Here is a 19,357-nt window from a genome sequence, read left to right as displayed (position 1 = left end):
GCCGCATTGAAGCCTCCTGGCCTCCATAACACCTCAGCAGTGCCACAGGCTGATTGCCTCCATGCCACGCCGCATTGAAGCAGTCATTTCTGCAAAAGGATTCCCGACCAAGTATTGAGTGCAGAACTGAACATAATTATTTGAAGGGTGACTTTTTTTGTATTAAAAACACTTTTCTTTTATTGGTCGGATGAAATATGCTAATTTTTTTAGATAGGAATTTTGGGTTTTCATGAGCTGTGGCCAAAATCATCAATATTAAAACAATAAAAGGCTTGAACTACTTCAGTTGTGTGTAATGAATCTAAAATATATAGAAGTCTAATGTTTATCAGCACATTACAGAAAATAATGAACTTTATCACAGTATGCTAATTTTTTTAGAAGGACCTGTATATTTGTGTCAGAAGTTGTGCTTTTTTAATTTTTTGAATAATGATACAGTCATTTTATTTGATACTTTTGTGCTGATTCTTTTTTTCTCCTGCCGTCCTATTGTGATCCCCCAAATTACCCCGATATCCCTTTGTGACCCCTGAAATCATCTTGCTGCTCTATTGTGACCCCAAAATTACCACACTGCCCTATAGTGACCCTGAAATCACTCCGCTACACTATTGTGACCCCCAAATCCCCCTCCACCATGTTCTCACCCTCAGGAATACGTTCTGTTCTAGCTGTATAATGTATTCTCTGGAGCCTCACGTGTCGCAGGGAACGTTCCGAGGACGGATATGCACTTATTAGCTAGAAGGAGTAAAATAAGCAAACAATGGACATGAGAGGGGAAGGCCAACATCCCACAGGAAGCTCCGAGAAATAATCAGTCCCCCTCCCCCCCCTTATAATAAACATGGTGTGGTCCAGGGCTGCGGTGATCCTGGGGCTGGTGCGGGGCCGAGATCTTCTCCAGAATCCACTGCAGCTAGAGTGTATGCTCCTGGGGCCAGCCAGGCCATGTCATCACTTTGGATTGATCTAACCAGTACAGATGAGAAGATTGATCTTCCACCAGTCTGCATTCCAGCTGCAGTTAGGGCATGTTGGGAGTTGTAGTCCAGCCATAGAGTCTGCCATTTCCACCAATATGACAGCTTCTCCTAGGTCGTCGTCTTGTTTTCTGCTGAAGGGGTTGTAGAACCTTTTAGACACCATTTTGAGGTTTAAGTAAACATCTAATTGATATGAATTCTCTAACATGACAATCTACAGTTGTTTTATATGCGGTCAGTTATTTCGCCATACTATAAGCAGCATGGACGCGTTTTTGTGACGATCGGTTGAAAATGCACTTGAGTCTGAACGCCGTGTATGAAAAAAAAATGTACATTTTACTTTTTGCTTCATTTCTCTACATTAAAGTCAATGAATCAGAAGAATGTGAGTGATCTGTCATTCCCATACAGTCCGGCTCTCATTCCTCCAATCACAGTCCGGCTCTCATTCCTCCAATCACAGTCCGGCTCTCATTCCTCCAATCACAGTCCGGCTCTCATTCCTCAAATCATAGTCCGGCTCTCATTCCTCCAATCATAGTCCGGCTCTCATTCCTCCAGTCACATTCCGGCTGTCATTCCTTCAGGCACATTCCGGCTGTCATTCCTCCAATCAATGCCCGGCTCTCATTCCTCCAATCACAGCCCAGCTCTCATTCCTCCAATCACAGCCCGGTTCTCATTCCTCCAATCAAAGCCCGGCTCTCATTCCTCCAATCACAGCCCGGCTCTCATTCCTCCAATCAAAGCCCAGCTCTCATTCCTCCAATCAAAGTCCAGCTCTCATTCCTCCAATCACAGTCAGGCTGTCATTCTTCCAGTCACATTCCTGCTGTCATTTCTCCAATCACATTTCAGCTGCCATTCCTCCAATCACAAGCCGGCTCTCATTTCTCCAATCACAAGCCGGCTCTCATTCCTCCAATCACAGCCCTGCTGTCATTCCTCCAATCACTGCTCAGCTCTCATTCCTCCAATCACAGCCCGGCTCTCATTCCTCCAATCACAGCCCGGCTCTCATTCCTCCAATCAAAGCCCGGCTCTCATTCCTCCAATCAAAGCCCGACTCTCATTCCTCCAATCAAAGCCCAGCTCTCATTCCTCCAATCACAGCCCGGCTCTCATTCCTCCAATCAAATCCCGGCTCTCATTCCTCCAATCACAGCCCGGCTCTCATTACTCCAATCACAGTCAGGCTCTCATTCCTCCAATCACAGCCCAGCTCTAATTCCTCCAATCACAGCCCGGCTCTCATTCCTCCAATCACAGTCAGGCTCTCATTCCTCCAATCACAGTCAGGCTCTCATTCCTCCTAACAATTCCAGAGCATTGTTTCACCCAACTATATGGCAGATCTAGGAAAGTTGGGTGACAACTTCTGTGGGAGCCGCAATGGCGGCCACACTGCTCAACACCCAGCTTTTCTAGAAACTGATAAAAGCTAGAAATGAGTGAATGGAAATGACGGACTTCACATTTAATGAAGGGCATTGTGTAGAGTGTCAGCTTAGTGGACGAGGCTTGGGGCCCCTCTATAGTATGTGTATGTCCCGGGGACGGGTCCTTTTGATGTCTATTTAAAGGGACATTGACGCTGTCTTAAAATAGACTCCTCATTCATGTATCGCGGGCTCGGGGGGACTTCCTGCTCAGTGCGGAGCTGATGGCACTTCCTTGAGACGTCTTTTATCCTTTGGCAGTGCCGCCTTGTGAAGATCAGGAAATACCCTCCTCCATTTATCAATTGTGCCGTCCATGATGTCTGCCCGCTTATCACAGACACCACGACTTCAAAGGGCTGCATATGGCCATGGCGCCCCCGTCCCATCAATCACCCCATGTATGTGCTGTGTGACCGGAGAGAAAGCTCAGCTGATGCGGTTCCTATGATCTGAACGTGATGGGACCAAACATGTCAGTTCTCAATCTCTACCTCATGTCCAGGACAGACCCTCAAAGTCATTTCCAGAGATTCAGCAACTGCTTGACTAAGGCTCCATTCACACAGGCAGATAAAGCACCTGTAATGAGCCCTGATCGATATTTATTTGTTGTCTTGATGTTTGTGCCCCTCATCAGTCCAGAGTGAAATGGCCGCCTGCAGACGGATGCCTCTGGCTTGGCTCGTATCTTCTAATTCGCATATTTCTTTCCCATGGAGCATTGCTTGAAAAATAATTCTCCATACAGCATTGTGTCTCTTCAATGAGAGAATCCTCGGAGCTACGTCTATTTGTAGCAGTTGTCTGGGATTTTCGTGAGTGAACGACTGAGCACTTTGTCATTGCGTCCTCTCCAATGGTGATGGGTGCTGCAGTGCTGAAGTGGTGGGACCTTCAGCCATCAGAACGATGCAAGCAGGAATGAGAAAACGGATAGCACGCTGAAGAATAACTGTAGTGCCCTGGAGCAGAGGTACTTTGAAGTCTGGACATTTGTGGACATTCGCCCCTATTTCCCTTATGCAAATTCATCAACTCTTTATTTCACTTTAAAGGGTTAACTTGCATGGACTTATACTGTTTAATACTGTGTAACTGCATTTTATGTGTTTGTCATATATATCCTGTTCATTTGCACAGCACTGTGGAAAGGCTTAATGAACACTGAGAGACTTTTGGGACTTTGAATAAGAAGCTGGTAATTTTCCACAGCTACCATAAGGGTTAAAGAAGAGCATGTTTTGGAGGGAAAAATCCAGACTTGTTTACCACCAAAACCAGACAGGCTGACCTTGTGACTGTCTGGTTTAGCTGTAAAAACTTGTTTTTGTCTGGAAAATCTGCTGTGTCATTGCCATTGAGTATCATTGAAGCTCTAACGTAAGTCTATGAGAGACGGAAAGTGTAACATTGTATCTGTTTGTGCTGAGTTTCTCCTCTCCACCCCTCCCACTAGAAGGTTCTAGTTCTGCTAGAAACTGTATATAAGGAGAGCAGTCAGAACCCCAGTGTGCTTCAGTTAGGGAACAGTGCTTAGACGAGGAGACTCTGCCAAAATAATTAAACGACCAGAAGAAGATGCTGAAACGGGGAAACTCTACCACAGACCCCGAATGTCCAGCCTTTGACCAGGGTACCAGCCTTCTGAGAGAGAGAGAAGGACAGCTAACTCAGGCCTTTCCTCAGCATCAAACCCTTCTTCTGCCAGGGAGGAGACTGGAGAAGCCAGCCCTATGCCTCGTCTGTATTGTTTTGCACCTGAATCCCTCCAGTAAAAAAAAAACCCTTGTTTACTGCAGACCCTGACTCTCTGGACTTCCCATTGTGGTGCACCACCCCTTACCATCCGTTCTGGAGAGCAGCAACACGTTGTAACACCTCAATGCTGTCTGGGGGATCCATGTAGCATTGGGGCCACCCCATAATGGGCACAAGGCCTTAAACTGGATGAGGTGGCCCTGAACTCAGGAGCCTGAGGCTTGATATTCCTTGGAGGGTCCACATAGGATCTCTCATCTTTGACCTCAGCTGTTATTCTGGGGTGTCTTCCCAGGGGTTCCTCGTCAGTGGATGTTACACTGCATCACCAGACTCGGCCCTGATGACCAAATATGCAGTAAAGGTAAGAGGTATGTCATGGAATGGGTGTGGCCTATGCAATAAGGGGTGCACCAACAACCAAAACTATTTTGCTACAATCACCTGATCCTGAAAGTGTAAAGTATGGGAAATATGTGGTGTATTCCTTTTCCTTTCAGAGTGTACTCGTTTTATTTTCAGCGGTGTGCATGTAGGACTTTTACACATGTATGAGCGCATCATAAATTATAGTTTTGAAGAACGAAAAGAATAGAAGACAAAAATGTGGTTAAAAAAAAATAAAAAATAAAAATGAAAATTTAAGGAAAAAAAAACTAGTAAAAAAATGACTGCACTAAAATGACACAAAAAAAATGTACTGAACGAATTCATGAAAAAAATCACATCCACAACTGGGAAAAATAGTCCTGATGCTATATACCACAAAAAAAAAAAAAAATTGTACAAAAATGACAAAGTAAATGTAACTGTAAAAATTTCCAAAACTGTTAGATACACTGCATATCTCTCATATACAGCCAGGTCCATAAATATTGGGACATCGACACAATTCTAACATTTTTGGCTCTATACACCACCACAATGGGTTTGAAATGAAATGAACAAGATGTGCTTTACCTGCAGACTGTCGGCTTTACCTGCAGACTGTCAGCTGTACCTGCAGACTGTCAGCTGTACCTGCAGACTGTCAGCTGTAATTTGAGGTATTTACATCCAAATCAGGTGAACGGTGCAGGAATTACAGCAGTTTGCATATGTGCCTCCCACTTGTTAAGGGGCCAGAAGTAATGGGACAGAATAATAATCATAAATCAAACTTTCACTTTTTAATACTTGGTTACAAATCCTTTGCAGTCAATTACAGCCTGAAGTCTGGAACACATAGACATCACCAGACGCTGGGTTTCATCCCTGGTGATGCTCTGCCCGGCCTCTACTGCAACTGTCTTCAGTTCCTGCTTGTTCTTGGGGCATTTTCCCTTCAGTTTTGTCTTCAGCAAGTGAAATGCAGCTCAATCGGATTCAGGTCCGGGGATTGACTCGGCCATTGCATAACATTCCACTTCTTTCCCTTAATAATCTCTTTGGTTGCTTTTGCAGTATGCTTTGGGTCATTGTCCATCTGCATTGTGAAGCGCCGTCCAATGAGTTCTGAAGCATTTGGCTGAATATGAGCAGATAATATTGCCCGAAACACTTCAGAATTCATCCTGCTGCTTTTGTCAGCAGTGACATCATCAATAAATACAAGAGAACCAGTTCCATTGGCAGCCATACATGCCCACGCCATGACACTACCACCACCATGCTTCACTGATGAGGTGGTATGCTTAGGACCATGAGCAGTTCCTTTCCTTCTCCATACTCTTCTCTTGCTATCACTCTGGTACAAGTTGATCTTGGTCTCATCTGTCCATAGGATGTTGTTCCAGAACTGTGAAGGCTTTTTTGGCAAACTCTAATCTGGCCTTCCTGTTTCTGAGGCTCACCAATGGTTTCCATCTTGTGGTGAACCCTCTGTATTCACTCTGGTGAAGTCTTCTCTTGATTGTTGACTTTGACACACATACACCTACCTCCTGGAGAGTGTTCTTGATCTGGCCAACTGTTGTGAAGGGGGTTTTCTTCACCAGGGAAAGAATTCTTCGCTCATCCACCACAGTTGTCTTCCGGGTCTTTTGGTGTTGCTGAGCTCTCCGGTGCGTTCCTTCTTTATAAGAATGTTCCAAACAGTTGTTTTGGCTGCACCTAATGTTTTTGCCATCTCTCTGATGGGTTTATGGTGTTTTTTCAGCCTAATGATGGCTTCACTGATAGTGACCGCTCTTTGGATCTCATCTTGAGAGTTGACAGCAACAGATTCCAAATGCAAATAGCAGACTGGAAATGACCTCTGGACCTTTTATCTGCTCTGTGTAATTGCGATAATGAGGGAATAACACACACCGGCCATGGGACAGCCGAGAAGACAATTGTCCCATTACGTGTGGCTCCTTAACAAGTGGGAGGCACATATGCAAACTGTTGTAATCCCTGCACCGTTCACCTGATCTGGATGTAAATAACCTCAAATTAAAGCTGACAGTCTGCAGGTACAGCCGACAGTCTGCAGGTACAGCCGACAGTCTGCAGGTACAGCCGACAGTCGGCAGGTAAAGCCGACAGTCGGCAGGTAAAGCCGACAGTCTGCAGGTAAAGCACATCTTGTTCGCTTTATTTCTGTCACGAGGGTGTCAAGAGCCACGTCTGACTCCGTTATACCCGGGGTCAGGAAGTCGCAGCGGGTGGCTGCGCGCTCTATGTCTAAAGATCACGGTGTTTCTTAGTGTTTGTTTTCTGTGTTTGCCTTGCTATCCTTTTTGTCTCACTCAGGGATCCGTAGCTTCTCCTCCTCAGCTGTTTCTTGTCTGCCACTCCCAAACTCCTTATATTCTCCTCTCACACTTCTCTTGTTGCCAGTTATAGAGCTTCCTGCCTGGACATCTATGCTGACCCACTGGAGCTGTGAATCCTGGTTGTTGTTCCAGAGTGCTACCCTCCGGATCCCTGTTGGGCTTTTGTTGTCTCCTGTTGTTGCCCACCTGGGATTATATGTTTAGTTTGTATTGTCTGTCCTCCCCTTGGTGTTTTCCTTTAGAGCTAGTGGTGCGGACTAGTGTTCCCACCGCCCTGTTCACTATCTAGGGCTCATCCTAGGGAAAGCCAGGGTTTTAGGCACGTGATCGGCGTACGGGTGAGGAACCCGTCTAGGGACGACAGGGCAACCAGGTGCCAGACGCAAGGTGAGTCAGGGGTCACCACCTTCCCTCTCACTAGGGCAGGGCCTCCCTCTTTTCCTCCCTCCGTGTCACGTATGTGACAGTTACGCCGATCGTGATATTATAACTGGCCAAGGGACACATCAGACCCTCTTCTTCACCCGTGGCTGCAGGGTTTTTCTTTGTTAAAAAGAAAGATGGGGGCCTGCGTCCTTGCCTAGATTTCCGTGAGCTAAACCGGATAACCGTCCGAGACCCATACCCTCTTCCTCTCATTCCTGACCTTTTTAATCAGATTGCGGGTGCTAGGTGGTTCTCCAAACTTGATCTTAGGGGGGCCTACAATCTGATTCGTATCAAGGAAGGGGATGAGTGGAAGACAGCTTTTAACACCCCTGAGGGGCATTACGAAAATTTAGTCATGCCTTTCGGTCTGACCAATGCCCCTGCTGTCTTCCAACATTTCGTTAATGATATTTTTAGTCATCTCATCGGCAGGTTTGTAGTCATATACCTAGATGATATCTTAATTTATTCGGCTGATCTGAAAACACATGAAGTACATGTCAGGCAAGTACTGCAGGTCCTACGGACGAATAAATTATATGCGAAAATTGAAAAATGTGTCTTCGCCGTTCAGGAAATACAATTCCTGGGATATCTATTATCTGCTTCAGGTTTCCGTATGGATCCTGGGAAGGTCCAGGCAATTTTAGATTGGGATCTTCCTGAGAACCTTAAAGCTCTACAACGGTTTTTGGGTTTCGCAAATTTCTACAGAAAGTTTATTAAAAATTATTCAGTGATCGTTAAACCCCTTACTGACATGACTAGGAAGGGGACTGATTTTTCAAAATGGTCTGACGCCGCTAAAATTGCATTTTCCTCTCTAAAAGAGAGATTTACCTCGGCACCTGTTCTAATTCAACCTGATGTCTCCCATCCTTTTATTGTTGAAGTTGATGCGTCGGAGGTGGGAGTGGGGGCTGTATTGTCTCAGGGTCCGTCTCCTGGCAAATGGCGTCCTTGCGCTTTCTTTTCCAAAAAATTATCTGCAGCAGAAAAGAACTATGATATTGGAAATAGGGAACTGTTGGCGATTAAACTGGCGTTTGAAGAGTGGCGTCACTTCTTAGAGGGAGCAATCCACCCCGTCACGGTAATTACGGATCACAAAAACCTTCTGTACCTAGAATCGGCTAAGCGTCTCACCCCTAGACAAGCTAGGTGGTCGCTATTCTTTACCAGATTTAACTTTGTAATCACCTATCGTCCTGGGGCAAAAAATACCAAGGCAGACGCATTGTCTCGTAGTTTCCCTGGAGGGGGTAATGTTAGTGATCCGGTACCTATTTTACAAAGAGGAGTGGTTGTCTCGGCTGTACACTCTGTTCTAGAGGGAAAGGTGTTAGAGGCCCAGGGGGACGCCCCGGCCTCTTGCCCCTCAGAGAAATTGTTTGTACCGTTGAACCTGCGTCTTGAGTTATTGAAGGAACATCATAATTCGGCACTTGCTGGGCACCCAGGTAGTAAAGCAACCTTGGAGCTATTGTCTCGTCGTTTTTGGTGGCCAAGGTTGCGTCAGGATGTAATAGATTTCGTGTCTACTTGTTCTACTTGTGCACGCGCGAAAGTCTCTCATACACGTCCAGCAGGGTCTTTATTGCCACTTTTCATCCCCAATAGACCATGGACACATCTATCAATGGATTTCATCACTGACTTACCTTTGTCTGCGGGTAAAACAGTTATCTTGGTAGTAGTAGACAGGTTTAGCAAAATGGTACACTTTATTGCGCTACCCGCACTTCCTAATGCTAAGACTCTTGCTCAGGTGTTTATCAGTGAAATCGTGAAGCTTCACGGGGTCCCTTCCGATGTGGTTTCGGATCGGGGAACCCAGTTTATTTCTAAGTTTTGGAAAGCTTTTTGTACCCGTTTAGGGGTACACTTATCCTTTTCCTCAGCTTTCCATCCTCAGTCGAATGGACAGACTGAGCGTACCAACCAAAACCTAGAAACATATTTAAGGTGTTTTGCGTCTGAAAACCAAGAGGTGTGGTCATCATATTTACCGTTAGCCGAGTTTGCCATAAATAACCGCCGTCAGGAATCCACTGGCAAGTCACCATTTCTTGGTGCATACGGTTTTCATCCCCAATTTTGTACTTTCAAAGAGGGGGGGTCTTCTGGGGTTCCCAAAGAGGAACGGTTTTCTTCATCTCTTTCATCAGTATGGCAGAAGGTGCAAGCTAACTTGAAAAATATGAGTGGTAAATACAAATGCATGGCCGATAAGAAACGGTCGCCAGGTCCGGACCTAGGAGTGAATGACTATGTGTGGTTGTCTACTAGGAATATTAAGTTGAAGGTTCCCTCTTGGAAACTGGGTCCTAGGTTCATTGGTCCTTATAAAATTGTAGCCGTCATTAACCCTGTGGCTTTTCGCCTGGAGCTACCTCAGACTTTTAAGATCCATAACGTCTTCCATAAGTCGTTGCTCAAGAAGTATGTTCCACCTCTAGAACCATCACCGCTGCCACCTCCTCCTGTTGTTGTGGATGGTAATCTGGAGTTTCAAATATCCAGAATTGTTGATTCTCGTCGGGTCCGCCGCTCTCTTCAGTATCTGGTGCATTGGAGGGGTTACGGTCCCGAGGAAAGAATGTGGGTTCCAGCGTCAGAGGTAAACGCCAACAGGTTGATTCAGGCTTTCCATGTCTCTCATCCGGAGAGACCTGGTCCTGAGTGTCCGGAGGCCCCTCGTGAAAGGGGGGGTACTGTCACGAGGGTGTCAAGAGCCACGCCTGACTTCGTTATACCCGGGGTCAGGAAGTCGCAGCGGGTGGCTGCGCGCTCTATGTCTAAAGATCACGGTGTTTCTTAGTGTTTGTTTTCTGTGTTTGCCTTGCTATCCTTTTTGTCTCACTCAGGGATCCGTAGCTTCTCCTCCTCAGCTGTTTCTTGTCTGCCACTCCCAAACTCCTTATATTCTCCTCTCACACTTCTCTTGTTGCCAGTTATAGAGCTTCCTGCCTGGACATCTATGCTGACCCACTGGAGCTGTGAATCCTGGTTGTTGTTCCAGAGTGCTACCCTCCGGATCCCTGTTGGGCTTTTGTTGTCTCCTGTTGTTGCCCACCTGGGATTATATGTTTAGTTGGTATTGTCTGTCCTCCCCTTGGTGTTTTCCTCTAGAGCTAGTGGTGCGGACTAGTGTTCCCACCGCCCTGTTCACTATCTAGGGCTCATCCTAGGGAAAGCCAGGGTTTTAGGCACGTGATCGGCGTACGGGTGAGGAACCCGTCTAGGGACGACAGGGCAGCCAGGTGCCAGACGCAAGGTGAGTCAGGGGTCACCACCTTCCCTCTCACTAGGGCAGGGCCTCCCTCTTTTCCTCCCTCCGTGTCACGTATGTGACAGTTACGCCGATCGTGGTAATTTCACATCCATTGTGGTGGTGTATAGAGCCAAAAGTGTTAGAATTGTGTCCATGTCCCAATATTTATGGACCTGACTGTAGATATATGACATTATATACCTGTCACTCACACTACACACCTATTAAACTGAACACCTGTCTCTCACACCACACACACACCTATCACACCGCACACCTGTCACTCACATCACACACTTGTAACTCTCACCAAACACCTATCATACTGCACACCTGTCACTCACACCACACACCTATCTATTACACTGCACACCAAACACCTGTCACTCACATCGCACACCTTTGACTCACACCACACACCTTTCACACTGCACACCTATCACTCACACCACACACCTATCACACTGCACACCTATCACTCACACCACACACCTATCACACTGCACACCTATCACTCACACCACACACCTATCACACTGCACACCTATCACTCACACCACACACCTATCACACTGCACACCTGTCACTCACACCACACACATATTTATCACACCACACACCTATCACACTGCACACCTGTCACTCACACCACACACCTATCACACTGCACACCTGTCACTCACACCACACACCTATCACACTGCACACCTATCACTCACACCACACACCTATCACACTGCACACCTGTCACTCACACCACACACCTATCACACTGCACACCTGTCACTCACACCGCACACTGCACACCTGTCACTCACACCGCACTCCTGTCACTCACACCACACACCTATCACACTGCACACCTGTCACTCACACCACACACCTATCACACTGCACACCTGTCACTCACACCACACACCTATCACACTGCACACCTGTCACTCACACCGCACACCTGTCACACTGCACACCTGTCACTCACACCGCACTCCTGTCACTCACACCACACACCTATCACACTGCACACCTGTCACTCACACCGCACACCTGTCACACTGCACACCTGTCACTCACACCGCACTCCTGTCACTCACACCACACACCTATCACACTGCACACCTGTCACTCACACCACACACCTATCACACTGCACACCTGTCACTCACACCACACACCTATCACACTGCACACCTGTCCAGGGGTGGGATTCAAATTTTTAACAACAGGTTCCCTACTCAGCGGTGGATACGCAGCGCGTCACGAGTCACGACACATATTTACATACACCGCTCCATGTTCTCACATTGCTTCTCCCCACAGATTCATGGCCCCCTCCATGTTCTCACACCATGTTCTCACATTGCTTCTCCCCACAGATTCATGGCCCCTCCATGTTCTCACATTGCTTCTCCCCACAGATTCATGGCCCCTCCATGTTCTCACATTGCTTCTCCCCACAGATTCATGGCCCCTCCATGTTCTCACATTGCTTCTCCCCACATGGCCCCCTCCATGTTCTCACATTGCTTCTCCCCACATGGCCCCCTCCATGTTCTCACATTGCTTCTCCCCACATGGCCCCCTCCATGTTCTCACATTGCTTCTCCCCACAGATTCATGGCCCCTCCATGTTCTCACATTGCTTCTCCCCACAGATTCATGGCCCCCTCCATGTTCTCACATTGCTTTTCCCCACAGATTCATGGCCCCTCCATGTTCTCACATTGCTTCTCCCCACAGATTCATGGCCCCTCCATGTTCTCACATTGCTTCTCCCCACATGGCCCCCTCCATGTTCTCACATTGCTTCTCCCACATGGCCCCCTCCATGTTCTCACATTGCTTCTCCCCACATGGCCCCCTCCATGTTCTCACATTGCTTCTCCCCACATGGCCCCCTCCATGTTCTCACATTGCTTCTCCCCACAGATTCATGGCCCCTCCATGTTTCTCACATTGCTTCTCCCCACAGATTCATGGCCCCTCCATGTTCTCACATTGCTTCTCCCCACAGATTCATGGCCCCCTCCATGTTCTCACATTGCTTCTCCCCACAGATTCATGGCCCCTCCATGTTCTCACATTGCTTCTCCCCACAGATTCATGGCCCCTCCATGTTCTCACATTGCTTCTCCCCACATGGCCCCCTCCATGTTCTCACATTGCTTCTCCCCACATGGCCCCCTCCATGTTCTCACATTGCTTCTCCCCACATGGCCCCCTCCATGTTCTCACATTGCTTCTCCCCACATGGCCCCCTCCATGTTCTCACATTGCTTCTCCCCACAGATTCATGGCCCCCTCCATGTTCTCACATTGCTTCTCCCCACATGGCCCCCTCCATATTCTCACATAGCTTCTCCCCACAGATTCATGGCCCCTCCATGTTCTCACATTGCTTCTCCCCACAGATTCATGGCCCCTCCATGTTCTCACATTGCTTCTCCCCACAGATTCATGGCCCCTCCATGTTCTCACATTGCTTCTCCCCACAGATTCATGGCCCCTCCATGTTCTCACATTGCTTCTCCCCACAGATTCATGGCCCCTCCATGTTCTCACATTGCTTCTCCCCACATGGCCCCCTCCATGTTCTCACATTGCTTCTCCCCACATGGCCCCCTCCATGTTCTCACATTGCTTCTCCCCACATGGCCCCCTCCATGTTCTCACATTGCTTCTCCCCACAGATTCATGGCCCCTCCATGTTCTCACATTGCTTCTCCCCACATGGCCCCCTCCATGTTCTCACATTGCTTCTCCCCACAGATTCATGGCCCCTCCATGTTCTCACATTGCTTCTCCCCACAGATTCATGGCCCCTCCATGTTCTCACATTGCTTCTCCCCACAGATTCATGGCCCCCTCCATGTTCTCACATTGCTTCTCCCCACATGGCCCCCTCCATGTTCTCACATTGCTTCTCCCCACAGATTCATGGCCCCCTCCATGTTCTCACATTGCTTCTCCCCACATGGCCCCCTCCATATTCTCACATAGCTTCTCCCCACAGATTCATGGCTCCCTCCATGTTCTCAAACTTCTCATATAGCTTCTCCCCACAGATTCATGGCCCCCTCCATTTTTGTTATGTTGTCACATTTCAATTTCAGCCCCTGGTCGGTGGTCCCCTCCTTAATGCCAACTTGTCAGTGTCACACAAATCACACTCAACCAACCAGGCTGTCCTGAGTCCTGACCTGTCCAGACTCCTTTCTGTTCGGCTAGGGGCCAGCTCTTCAATCTTTCATGGCTGTGTGTGGGGTGTGGACTGTCAGCAACTAGGGCACTCTGCAGACAGTGAGAGGACTCCTCTCTCCTTCTCTGTTCTGGGCTGGCAGCTTCGCGGCGCTGCTCACTCTCAATGTTGCCATGACTGCGAGGCTGGGGGCGGGGGGAGGGCGGCAGCACTGTGGAAGACTGGCTGACACACACACAGCCACGCTCACGCTGACTGACTGTAAGTAACAGCCGCTAGGGCTGCAGCTAACGATTATTTGAATAATCGATTAGTTACCGATTAATTTCTTCGATTAATCGGCAAAAACGACAAAATTACAAAACAGAGAGGTTTATATGATCTTACTTGAAAAAATATGTTCAAAGGCCATATTAAAACAAATTGTGGACGACACTATTATGGGGGATCTGTGGACGACACTTGGACGACACCACACACCTATCACACTGCACACCTGTCACTCACACCACACACCTATCACACTGCACACCTGTCACTCACACCACACTCCTGTCACTCACACCACACACCTATCACACTGCACACCTGTCACTCACACCACACACCTATCACACTGCACACCTGTCACTCACACCACACACATATCTATCACACTGCACACCTGTCACTCACACCACACACCTATCACACTGCACACCTGTCACTCACACCACACACCTATCACACTGCACACCTGTCACTCACACCACACACATATCTATCACACTGCACACCTGTCACTCACACCACACACCTATCACACTGCACACCTGTCACTCACACCACACACCTATCACACTGCACACATCACTCATATCCCACATACATGTGTATCTCTATGCTCTGCTCACCCGCTTTCTTTTGTAGACGTTGGAACCTTGGGAAGTTGGCAGGATAGAGCCATGATGTATCTCCACTGTCAGCTGCATACCCTCAAAACTCCGCGCCTTGTCATGTAGAGCTCCACCCATTACTACAAAAACTAAACGGCTGTTTGAGCCCTGTCCCCCTTTGGGGCCCCTGGGCACCTAAACAGACATTATGTGCACTCCTGCTGAAAAATGAATCTCCCCATCTCACACACAATGCTTCACTCCCATCATCCCTGACCCCAGGAGCACACAATCTAATCTTATTTACACACAATGCTTCGCTCCCATCATCTCTGGACCCAGGAGCTGACAATCAGTTCATAATTTAGAAATTCTGACTTTTGTTTCTCACATATATAAACTTTATTTACAATCAGTAAATACAATAAAGCAATAGAAGATTCCAGTGTCAGAACAGCAGATAAGGGGCGCTCTGTGTTACCATAGCAACCTGTTAAAGCATGGGGAATGCAATAAAGAGGAAGTCAAGATGCGTTTCCTCCTCCTAATCCAGGACCCCAAAATAGAGGTGCTTCTTACACAGGGAGGAAAGTTCATTGGTCAAGCATCATTCTGTATTGGGAACCACAGATTAGGGAGGCTGTGTTTGGCCCCTGGGGGCCCATAGCAGTGGAATGGTCAAGTACACTTCCGACTGTAGTGCTGTCTAGGAGGTTCTAGCCCATCTTTGGTTAGCGTCGTCTTTTTCTATGAACCAGTTGTACATAATGGCCTCCTACAATGGGAGCAGCCATTGTCTCCAGTCTTGGAGACCTCATTAGTGTTAGTGTTTAGTTCTCCTGGTGTGAAGGCTCTGTCCACCTCGAGTCATCCTGAAGGCAGAGGCGCCAGGAAGAGAATACTCGGGACCTCAGTGAAGACTGAGCTGGTTCCAGTGGTAACTTGATTTTTTGTATCAAAAGGTCTTATGGGAAGAGGTCTAATGCCAACCATGAGGATGAGAAGACCTGGAGATGACTTGTGGTGGCCTCCAGTGTCTGGCTTGTATCTACAACATTTTGTTCGGCCCAGGATGGGCAGTAGACACGTTACTGCTGTTATAAATGGCGTGGTTCACTTTGGTAATTGCTGCTGTTTCTTACAGCGTTGGTCTTCATCAGAATCATCTTAAGGGTGATTGTTGGCTTCGGGAGCCTCTTCTGTTGTCTACAATAGATGAAGAAAGGTTTAACAGGTTAATGAGGTCTACCATATGTTACCTGATGGTGTCTAACTAGAACTAGAGGCTGGCATTTCAGAGAAGACACAAACACAGGGTTGACCTTACTGAGCCCCACTAACTTCAGAGGAGGCACCTGCGGTAGAGAAGCAAGAGGCCCAGCATGCAGAAGATCAGATGTGAGAGAGGTTCAGGGGTGGACATCATTGCTGATCTTTCACGTTTATAGAGAAGGTTAAGGACATAGTGGGTGATACGTGTGGTCAGAGTCCTGAAGTTTCTTTATCTTTCCTTGCGCAGGAGATCCCAAAGAGATAACGGTAATGACCTTGGGAAACCACGCGGCATGAATTTCTGAGATTTAGCAGTGTGGTTATTGCCCATACAGACCCAAAAAAATAATTAATAAAAAGGGAGGGAATGTTCTAAAATTACACAAAATAAAAATCCTATTAAGCTCCAGAGGCGTACCTGGGGGCCATTGTTAGGCCCCCAGCTGCCATGACAACACATCGGCAACCTGCAAATACATTTGTGAAACCTCATTCTGTAGGTTTAGTAGTGAGTGTATTTGGTGGTCTCGGCCCCTGCGTGTGACTCTCCTCATTCTGGACGTTTGTGTATTTGGCGGTCTCGGCCCCTGCGCGTGACTCTGCTCATTCTGGAGGTTTGTGTATTTGGTGGTCTCGGCCCCTGCGTCTGACGCTCCTCATTCTGGAGGTTTGTGTATTTGGCGGTCTCGGCCCCTGCGTGTGACGCTCCTCATTCTGGAGCTTTGTGTATTTGGCGGTCTCGGCCCCTGCGTCTGACGCTCCTCATTCTGGAGCTTTGTGTATTTGGCGGTCTCGGCCCCTGCGTCTGACGCTCCTCATTCTGGAGGTTTGTGTATTTGTGGTCTCGGCCCCTGCGTGTGACTCTGCTCATTCTGGAGGTTTGTGTATTTGGTGGTCTCGGCCCCTGCGTCTGACGCTCCTCATTCTGGAGCTTTGTGTATTTGGCGGTCTCTGTCCCTGCGTCTGACGCTCCTCATTCTGGAGGTTTGCGTATTTGGCGGTCTCGGCCCCTGCGTCTGACGCTCCTCATTCTGGAGCTTTGTGTATTTGGCGGTCTCGGCCCCTGCGTCTGACGCTCCTCATTCTGGAGGTTTGCGTATTTGGCGGTCTCGGCCCCTGCGTCTGACGCTCCTCATTCTGGAGCTTTGTGTATTTGGCGGTCTCGGCCCCTGCGTCTGACGCTCCTCATTCTGGAGCTTTGTGTATTTGGCGGTCTCGGCCCCTGCGTCTGACGCTCCTCATTCTGGAGCTTTGTGTATTTGGCGGTCTCGGCCCCTGCGTCTGACGCTCCTCATTCTGGAGGTTTGTGTATTTGGCGGTCCCGGCCCCTGCGTCTGACGCTCCTCATTCTGGAGCTTTGTGTATTTGGCAGTCTCGGCCCCTGCGTCTGACGCTCCTCATTCTGGAGCATTGTGTATTTGGCAGTCTCGGCCCCTGCGTCTGACGCTCCTCATTCTGGAGCTTTGTGTATTTGGCAGTCTCGGCCCCTGCGTCTGACGCTCTTCATTCTGGAGGTTTGTGTATTTGGCGGTCTCAGCCCCTGCGTCTGACGCTCCTCATTCTGGAGCTTTGTGTATTTGGCGGTCTCGGCCCCTGCGTCTGACGCTCCTCATTCTGGAGGTTTGTGTATTTGGTGGTCTCGGCCCCTGCGTCTGACGCTCCTCATTCTGGAGGTTTGTGCATTTAGCGGTCTCGGCCCCTGCGCGTGACGCTCCTCATTCTGGAGCTTTGTGTATTTGGTGGTCCCGGCCCCTGCGTCTGACGCTCCTCATTCTGGAGGTTTGTGTATTTGGCGGTCTCATTTATAAAGAAGCAGGAAAATGGAGTCTTTGAGGCTCTCAGCTGCGGAGATGTAAAATGTGGCGGTCATTAGGGAAGGGAGGGATTTCCTTCCTGCCGTTTCAGTGGCTCTCTTCTGGGCTCGCTAAAGACACGCCGGCCTTTGAAAACATATCTGAGGAAATATCTTAACAATGACAAGGTGTCTTGGCCAAGAATGACTAATGTGGCATTGTCCGTGTAATGTGCCGTCAGCCCCTTCCTGCCTACTCATGGAAATAATCGATAATCCAGACCTACTCTGTCTTTGGTCCCTTGACTCCCATGAACAACATTTTTTTTGTATTTTTTTAAACTTCAGCCTCAATCTAATTTTGATTAATTTATCAACAACCTTCCCTTCATTTCTTTAGTATTGATTTTGCAGGATCATGTTTTCTACTCCAGTCACATCTAAAGCAAGCTAAGCTTTTTTTTAACTGGTTGCTGCTTGGAACCTGACAGCTCTGCCTATTGGTGATCTGATCTCCCACAATGCATTGCAATCAGGTCGCAGGAAACAGGAAAAAGATCATACATTTAGCTTTGGATGTGACTGGGGAAGAAAACATTGCATTGTATTCCTTAAAATTAGATGAAGAAACAATGTAAAAAAGCAAATTATGGCAGCTAAGGATTCTGGGAAGGATTTACCGGAGACGGTGTGCACCACAGGGGCAGCCCGCCGAGGTCCATGGAGAAGCGGAGTCCTTTAAGCAGTTTTCTCAGTGGGTTTGTAAGCTTAGGCTGTGAATTATTACCAGACGCCCCCCCCTCATGCCTCACATATGGGTGTAGTGGACTGGACCGGCACCAGAATATGGGCCCCAGTATTATATTTGCTCCAGGGCCCAGTCCCCAGAAGGTTCTTAGTACAGGTTATACTTACATTGACGTTATTTTCAGCGGCATCTGCAAAACAAAACACGCCCATTAATAATTCTGCAATACACCCAATATATATCTAAGTTACTGTCTTGCCCCTGCTCGAAATATCAGCCCCCCCCAGTATATAACAACGCTACTGATGACAATCTAATGTGTGTGGGGCTAGCAGGACGCCATCTGGTGGCCAGTTTCAAACTGTATACAATGTGCTCCACAAAAGGAGCAGTTGATATGTGATGTGATGTAAGCATCTCTGTACTACAGCCTACCACCAGCCTGAAATGGCTGATAACAGGGAGCAATAGACTGTATTCTCCTGTCCTACAGCCTACCACCAGCCTGAAATGGCTGATAACAGGGAGCAATAGACTGTATTCTCCTGTCCTACAGTCGTCCTCTCCCCTGAAATGGCAGATAACAGGGAGCAATAGACTGTATTCTCCTGTCCTACAGTCATCCTCTCCCCTGAAATGGCTGATAACAGGGAGCAATAGACTATTCTCCTGTCCTACAGTCATCCTCTCCCCTGAAATGGCTGATAACAGGAGGCAATAGACTGTATTCTCCTGTCCTACAGTCATCCTCTCCCCTGAAATGGCTATAACAGAGGGCAATAGACTTGTATTCTCCTGTCCTACAGTCATCCTCTCCCCTGAAATGGCTGATAAC

The 19,357-nt window shown here is 48.0% G+C and overlaps 1 long non-coding RNA gene across 1 annotated transcript; it reads right to left on the bottom strand.

The window, feature by feature from the left end:
* Window positions 1-15,088: 15,088 nt before the first annotated feature.
* LOC122923937 lies at window positions 15,089-19,080 on the bottom strand. The gene is made up of 2 exons (XR_006387341.1): window positions 18,690-19,080; window positions 15,089-15,916 (listed from the first exon to the last, which is right to left on the bottom strand). It is a non-coding gene; the product is annotated as an uncharacterized LOC122923937 (long non-coding RNA).
* Window positions 19,081-19,357: the final 277 nt, after the last annotated feature.

Source organism: Bufo gargarizans, unplaced genomic scaffold (genome assembly GCF_014858855.1).
Source record: "Bufo gargarizans isolate SCDJY-AF-19 unplaced genomic scaffold, ASM1485885v1 original_scaffold_2079_pilon, whole genome shotgun sequence".
Classification (NCBI taxonomy): domain Eukaryota; kingdom Metazoa; phylum Chordata; class Amphibia; order Anura; family Bufonidae; genus Bufo; species Bufo gargarizans.
The sequence above is the reverse complement of the archived record's forward strand: the minus strand, read 5'-3'. Positions and strand labels throughout refer to the sequence as shown.